General features: G+C 33.4%; 1 protein-coding gene across 1 annotated transcript in view; it reads right to left on the minus strand.

Annotated features, from left to right (window-relative positions):
- Positions 1-5,654, minus strand: part of CUNHXorf21 (chromosome unknown CXorf21 homolog) — a 13,362-nt gene extending 7,708 nt beyond the window's left edge. Inside the window, exon 1 of the mRNA XM_006918277.2 lies at positions 5,578-5,654. The gene's annotated coding sequence lies outside the window, so the exon portion shown is untranslated. The remainder of the gene's footprint in view (positions 1-5,577) is intronic.
- Positions 5,655-8,429: the final 2,775 nt, after the last annotated feature.

An 8,429-nucleotide genomic window follows, 5' to 3' on the forward strand; every position in this document is an offset into this window, starting at 1 on the left:
TTTAGACTTTTCCATGGCTGGTTAAGTGTGAAGGAAAAGACACCCAAGGACATTTGCAGATGAGATGTTCTAGGCAAATTTGGCCTATATTAATCATTACCAGACAGGGGAATACCAAAATTAACCTTATGTGCAAATTCACAACTTAGAAATACGTGCTAAAGTACAGAACTTCGTTTAATAATTTACTTGGATTTCAGAAAAAGTTGCAGTATAAACTCTTCCTTCTACATTAGCCTTTACATAGTTTCTCAGAAAACTGTTGTTATAACTTTTATACATTAATACACTTTTAATTTTCACCGAAACAACACAAGCATGGATTCAAAAAGAAAACAAAGAGGAAAGAACTTTATAAGAGAGAACATTGGAAAAGCCGAAGTTAGGGATCAACAAACTTTTTCTATAAAGGGCCAAGTTTTTAATATTTTAGGTCTCTGTTACAACTACTCAATTCTACCATTGTATCAGAAAAGTCGCCATATACAATACATAAACAAATGGGTGTGGCCGTGTTCCAATAAAACTTTATTTACAAAAAACAGGCAAAGGGCCAATTTAACCCATAGGCCATGGTTTTCATACCCTTGACCTAAGTCAAAAAGCAGATGCAATAAGTTGGATAGGACATAATAATAATAGCAATTGTGTCAAGTGCTTTCCATATATTCCCCTAATCTTCCAAGAACACTACATGTTAGATATTATCATAATCTATCTAGTTTTCAAAATGAGAAAACTGAGATCTGGGTATGACAAATGACCTTCCCAAGGTCACAAAGCAACTAAGTACTAAAGACAAGATTCAAGTCCAAATTTACAAAGTCCAAAGAGTGTGGTCTGATCTTAAAATTTATCACACTACTACACAATTGGGAGCACTTAATATCACACAGTTATGACAAGCAATTAGTCCTTCCAGGAAATGGGTATCAGCCCTGACTCCATTTAATAACAACAGCACTTGCTAAATAAAGGAAGGAAGGTGTAGTGAAGTTCAGAAAGAAAAGCACCAGGAAGACAGCCAGTGCCCACCCCAGAGGGGTGGCCCAGAGGTCTACATATATGTCCCATTCATGTTTCAATGCTCATATGTCTTTGTGGTGTAGAAATAATTTATCCTCTGGCCTTTTAAGCTAACCATATGAACATTTTCCTTAACCATTTCCACCACTGTAGCCTGATACCATCTCACCCTTAATTTTACAACCAGAGCAATTTAATATTACAGATGCCCTGTTTAAATATCAACAGCTCCCAATTACCTCCAAGATAAAATCAATACACATTAGGCCCTCATAATACAGGGTCCTTATCTGCCTTCCCAATCTCATCCCTGCCTGTTCCCCACAGGACCCAGGACCCCAGCCATGCTGAATTTCTCCTAGTTCTCCTAAACCCCATGCCCATCCCAGATATTTGTGTTCTTTTTCTTGTCCTGAGAGCCCTGGCTCTCTGTCCATCCCTTGTCCCACAACCAATACCCTTTATGTCTCATCTCATATAGCAACATTTCAAAGCCCCTGGCCATCCATGCAGAATCTATGTCCCTCAATTAGAAAATGGTTCTAGGTTCTTCTCTCCCCTACCCCAATATATTTATCAGGATTGCATGGAACTTGAGCAGAATTCAGCTGCTACCTTAAACTCTGAAATAAATCATTGAGACAGTCTTTTGAATGAAGGAGTAACTTGCAATAGCAAAAGAAAAGTGGGAAGATTGGGGTTTGGTAGGAAGTGGGAGAGTTGGATAATGATAAGGTGGCAGAACAAGCCCTGTCTCTGGAAATACAATCTCAGTGCATGAGAGCTAAGACATCTGAGAAGCTGTGTTGAGATGGTGCAAAGAAGACCACAGCTGCACAAAAATGGAGGCAGTGGAACAGGGCTACCTCCTGCATCATGGGATGTAGCCTTACGGAACTGATGACAGGAAAACATCTGCTGTTTCATAGATCTTGGGCCTAGCTAACTAAGGTGCAGTTTGGTTCCCATCTGTCAGCATGGCTGCTTATATGGATCTGCCTTTTAATAGTTACAAAATTGTACATCCACAGATATATCTTATGTTAGTAAATCATTTCTCATAGTGGACAGTCCATTTTTTCTTGCTTTTTAAATATGTGTCATCGTTGCATATGCCTCCGTGAATGTTTCCTTAGACCAGATTTGGAGAAGCTGAATTACTGCATCATAGCTATTGCAAATTGCCTTTCAAGTAGCTTGGGCCAATTTATTCTCTCACCAGCAATGTTTGAGATTAACTTTCTCCACTGACATTCTTCAACACATTATTATTATTTTTTAGCTTTCCAATCAGATTTATTTTTTGCCTCAAATTTGAGGGTGAAGCAAACTGTCTTGTTAAGATTATGTGTAGGTGATGTATCAGGGTTGCTATTTTTTAATACCCCCAAATTCTCAAAATACTCTATTTCATCTCTTCACTTCTCTATTTCCCCTATAATCTAAATTCTAGATTCCATAATTCCAATCCATATATTTTAAGATCGTATTGATTTTGGAGACTTGTAGATAAACCACTGGAAGATTATCATTAAAAACTTGAACATTATTTTGTTCATAATCTAGTTATGATAATGTAAAAAAATCTATATTACATTTTTTAATTTTCTTTTAGGGAAGGATACAAGAACTTTACCCTAAACAAGTGGTTTCTTCAGGAAGGATTTCCCTGTATAAAAAAGTATCTGCTAATTATGCTAAGTGAAATAAGCCAGACAGAAAAAGTTGAAAATCACATGATATCATTTATATGTGGGATATAAACCTAAAAGCAACAAATGAACAGGACAAACAAACAGAGACTCATGAACATGTACTATAGATAGACTAGTGGTTACCAGAGGGTAGGTGATGGGGGAGGAGGGGGTTGCTATATGGGGTAAAAGGGGTCAAATATAGGTGGGGTAGAGAGTGGGTGAAGTGGATAAGGGGAATCAAATATATGGTAGCTGAAGGCAACTGGACTTTGGGGGGTAAACATACAATAGAATATACAGATGTCAAATTATAATGTTCACTTGAAAATTATATAATTGTATTAACCAATGTTACCCCAATAAACTTAATTTTTAAAAAAAGTATCTGCAGTTTCCTTCCTCTTATCTTTGAAAGTACAGGCTCTTTAGAGCTGGAAATAACCATTCATTTAATCATATACCTTGGCTTATTCTCTATTATTTCATCTTTTGTGGCATTTGCTGACAGATGCTCTAAAGTATCACTCATCCATATTTCAATTCCTGTTACAAAACATAAAATTTGGGATTATCTAGTCTTCTATCAAATATGAAGTGATTCTTAATGAATTAATTTCTGAAAGTCTAATTTGGTGGCTAAGGTAACATAATAAGTCGAAAAGCCTCTGTTTTCTGTATTAACATCACCAAGTAAATAAATAAATTTCTGTTTGGTTTTACTTAGATCCTTATGACCAAAGGTAGCAGCTACTTCTAAAGGCTTTATCTGGATATGTAAATTTTCTTATTTCAGAAAATGTAAATTTTGGTGCAGAAATATTAGTAAATATATTTTTTCATAGTTTAGACTTTTGTTCATATTCTGTCTTTACTTCTTACAAATGGAAAAATTAAAGTTTATGATCACTTTTTCAAATTACTTTTGAAGTATTTTGACACAAAATGAGAGTACTAAAAAAACCAAAAATGATCATAATAGTATTGACTGATGTTAAATTTCCTTGGTGTTAATAACTGTTAATCATTGTTAATTATATTGTCAATTATATTGATTAACATTGGCACACACTTAATTGCAGGCATATCAACCAAATACAATGCAAGATACTTGATTTGATCCTGAATTTAAAAAATAAAAACTCTCTAAAGAACATGTGGATAATTGGGGGAAATTTGAATATGAATTGTATGTTAAATAACAGAATTTATTGATGTTAAAATTCCTTAACATTATAATTATGTAAAAGTCCGCCCTTTTTTTTAGAAGAGACATGCTCAAGAATTTAGACATGCCCTAAAGTCAACAATATACTTTTAAACAGCTTAGGAAAAAAATTGAGTATGTGTGTATATGTATATACACAGAGAGAGAGAGACACAGTGAGAGACAAAATGTGGCAAATAGCTACAACTGATTAATCTACATGACGGAAATTTGGGTGTTCATTGCACTATTCTTTTCATTTTTATATAGGTTTTTGATTTGCAAAACAAGAATGGGGGAGGTTAATAACTATCTTTAGTTAATGAAGGCAGATTTACATTCTATCATGTTTGTGAAGAGCTTAGAGGAACAATATCTTATATATCTAAGAAAAATTAGGTATGTGATTGGTAATGGTTCAATAACTTGAACTATTGAAAACATCTCATCAAAGCAATATTAGAATTACTTCGCTATCTTTGTATATTCCCCAGATTACCTTGTTTTATACAAATTTTAAGTACTCTCTATTCCTTCAAGAAGCTTCTCAAATTCAGAAACACAATGTTCTTACACTGATCTATGCAAGCAAAGTTCTAAAAATATCCAATAGGAACATTCTGGACAAATCAGGTCTGTATTCAAGCACAGATAGATGTGCACAAGAAAAATAATGTTTAAGCAGGTCTAAAGATAATTCAAACAAATGCCCACCTGTACATGCACTGTCTTTAATATCAACAAGTAGATTTTCCCCAAATCACCCAGATGGCAATTCGAAAGCATCATCACTGTAGATCACATTCACTTGGAATATGTCCTGCCACTCAGAAAAACACTTATCACAAACTCACTGAATGAATAATTGAGAGTCAAATCCAATTGGAATTAATTATGATTGTATTTCTCTCTAAAACTACATCACTATAACTGAATTCAAGAGTTCTGCTGTCACAGTGTAAATATATATATGCCCTATTGTTAAAGTGTACAGCCGAAACTTATTGGATTTCGTTAATCAATATCACCATAAAATAAAATAAAATAAAATAAGCAGTCTACAATTATGTTTCTTTTATAAATAAAGTTGAAATTATTTGGATATTCAAAGAGAAAAACTCAACACAGTATTTCTGTAGTAAGTGAATAATTGTTAGTATCTTTCACTTTTTAATTAAACAAATTAAATATTCAAAAAAAAGAGTTGTGCTGTCCCTGCAAAATTCTGCTTAGGTTTTTTGGCCTTCTTTTATTTGTTTATTTTTTTATGAAAGTATAGTTGACCTTCTTTTAAAAACACAGAAGCTAAACCTGTATAGGAATTAGTGAATGAAGACTAAATAAATTACACAACAAATATTTGATCAGACCAGTCAAATATTTTGGTAAAAAAATATTTTAGAAATTCTCCAAATGTGAACATGAAAAAGTAAGAGAAAGGGGTGTTTAACTTCATTTTTCTCTTATCGTCCAATTCCACTGAATGTTTACTTAAACTCCCACTCACCTTTGATTTGGTAAACTAGAATAGCATTTTAGATGTCATAGGATTGGATCTGAGTTCCGATGATAAAGGGACTAAGTAAATATGAGAAGAGAAATGGCAGAAAAAGTTAGCAGTTATAAGGCCTGTTGCCTCCTTTTTCTTACCTTCACTAACCAATCTGCTCCTTTGGTCCTGCAGAAACACGATTGACCATAAAGAGATGAATAAGCCAGGCAGTGCTTTTTCCAGAAATGTTCGCAAGCCTTTGGTGAGTGTTCTTTTCACTGCTAAAAAACAAGAAACTAAGCTGCTTGTTGCATTTCCATTCTTTTTATAACTGATCCTATGGAAAAAGTTGTTTTTGCTCATCTGATTTGTTCTAAAGAACAGTGGGAAGTCCCGGAAAGGGGGGAGGCAATAACTGACAAACCCACATCGAGCCACAGAATGGTGTTTCTTCCCCTTTTTCAAAAAATGAAACCTATCTATGAAACTGTCTCTTGTTAAAACTGTTTATCACTGCACATTATGTAAATGTAAATTTACTTCTACAGCCATAAATTCCCTGGGACCCCTCTCTCAAAAGAGAGCTACAGTCAGATACTACTTAAAAAATTCTGTTTGATCACTAATTATAATTTTTAAGAAGTATTATTTCTTCATTGTACTCCTAGTTTTTAAAAATGCAAGTGAAAACAGTTTTCTTTCTCAAATTAGCAAAAGTAAAAAAAAAATAATACACTTAGTGGCAAGGTTTGAGAGAAACAAGCACTCTCATATACTCTCAGTGAGATTGTAAACAGTTTTAGAAGACAATTTCCCAGTACCAGTCAAAGTTTTTTTTTCAAATATTCATACTCCTTGACACAACAATTTTATTTCTATAAATTTATCTATGTGATATATTTGCACCTGTGCACATAGACATGTGAAAGATATTTGTTGCAGCATTGATTAAGAAAGTAAAGAGCTGGGAAAAAATTCACAAATAGGATATTGGTGAAATAAGTGAGAGACTATCCCTACTGTAGAATACTATACAGTTGTTACAGTAAGGTGGCTTTATGTCTAATAAGAAGAAAAGATCTCCAAGATACATTGTTTAGCAAGAACATATAATTCGCTTCAATTTGTATTTTTAAATAAAGAAACATATATGGAAGAAATGTATTTATTTGCTTATACATATAATATTTCTACAGGGATACACAAAAAACTAGAAATAAGAAATTGCCTTTTGAGTCTCACTTTTTACTCTATACCCTTTTGAAATTTCTACTATGTGTATAGTACTTTTTCATCTTAAAAACTATTTTAAAACATTTTTATTCACTTTTTTATTTTTCAATTACAGTTGACACTCAATATTATATTACTTTCAAGTGTACAGCACAGTGGTAAGACAGTTTTATAACTTATGAAGTGATCTGCCTGATTGGTCTAGTACCTACCTGGCATTGTACATAGTTATTACATTATTAACTATATTCTCTATGCTGTACTTTACAAACCTAGAATCATTTTGTAACTGCCAATTTCTACTTCTTAATCCTTTCACCTTTTTCACCTAGACCCCCTAACCTCCCTCCCACCTGGCAACCATGTTTCCTCTGAATTTATTAGTCTGTTTTTGTTCTGTTTGTTCATTTATTTTGTTCCTTACATTCCATATATAAATGAAATCACATCTTTCTCTGTCTGACATTTCACTTAGCATAATACCCTCTAGGTCCATCCATGTCACAAATACCAATATTTCATTCTTTTTTATGGCCAAGTAATATTCCATTATATATATGTGTCACTTTTCTTTATGCAAGCATCTGTCAATGGACATTCAGTTTGCTTCCATATCTTGGCTATGGTAAATAATGCTGCAGTGAACATAGGGGCGCATATATCTTTTTGAATTAGTGTTTTGGATTTCTTTGGATAAATACTTAGAAGTGGGATTATTGGGTCATAAGGTAGTTTTATTTTTAATTTTTTAAGGAACCTCTATACTATTTTCCATAGTGGCTGCACCAATTTTCAATCCCACCAACAGTGCACAAGGGTTCCTTTTTCTCCACATCTTCACCAACACTTGTTGTTTATTAATTCATTGATAATAGCCATTCTGACAGGTATGAGGTGATATCTCATTGTGGTTTTAATTTGCATTTCATTGATGATTAGTAATGTTAAGTATCTTTTCATTTGTCTGTTGGCCATCTGAATATCTTCTGTGGAGAAATATCTATTCAGATTCTCTACCCATTTAATCAGATTGTTTGGGTTTTTTGGTGTTAAGTTGTATGAGTTCTTTATATATTTTAGATATTAACCCCTTATCAGATGTGTCATTAGTGGATATCTTCTCCCATTCAGCAGGTTGTCTTCTCATTTTGTTGATAGTTTGTTTCTTTTGCTGTGAAAAACCTTCTTAGTTTGATGTAGTCCCATTTGCTTATTTTTTCTTTTGTTTTCCTTGCTTGAGGAGACATATCCCCCCAAAAAATATATATTACTAAGAGAAATTTCAAAGAGTTTACTGCCTATGTTTTCTTCTAGGAGTTTTATGGTTTAGGATCTTGCATTTAAGTCTTTAATCCATTTTGAGTTTGTTCTTATGTATGGTGTAAGAAGGTGGCCCAGTTTTATTTTTTTGCATGTATCTGTCCAGTTTTCCCAATACCATTTATTGAATAGACTATTCTTACCCCATTGTATATTCTTGCCTTCTTTGTCATAGATTTATTAACCATAGAGGTGCAGGTTTATTTTCAGGCTCTCTTTTCTGTTCCATTAATCTATGTGTGTATTTTTATGCCAGTACCATGCTGTTTTGATTACTGTAGACTTGCAGTATAGTTTGACAATAGGTAGTGTGATACCTCTAACTTTGCTCTTCTTTCTCAAGATTGCCATGGCTATTCGGGGTTTTTTATGGTTCCATATAAATTTTAGGATTATTTGTTCTAGCTCTCTGAAAAATGTCTTTGATATTTTGATAGGGATTGCACTGAATCTGGAG

This window comes from Pteropus alecto, unplaced genomic scaffold, assembly GCF_000325575.1.
Source record: "Pteropus alecto unplaced genomic scaffold, ASM32557v1 scaffold248, whole genome shotgun sequence".
NCBI classification, from domain to species: Eukaryota; Metazoa; Chordata; class Mammalia; order Chiroptera; family Pteropodidae; genus Pteropus; species Pteropus alecto.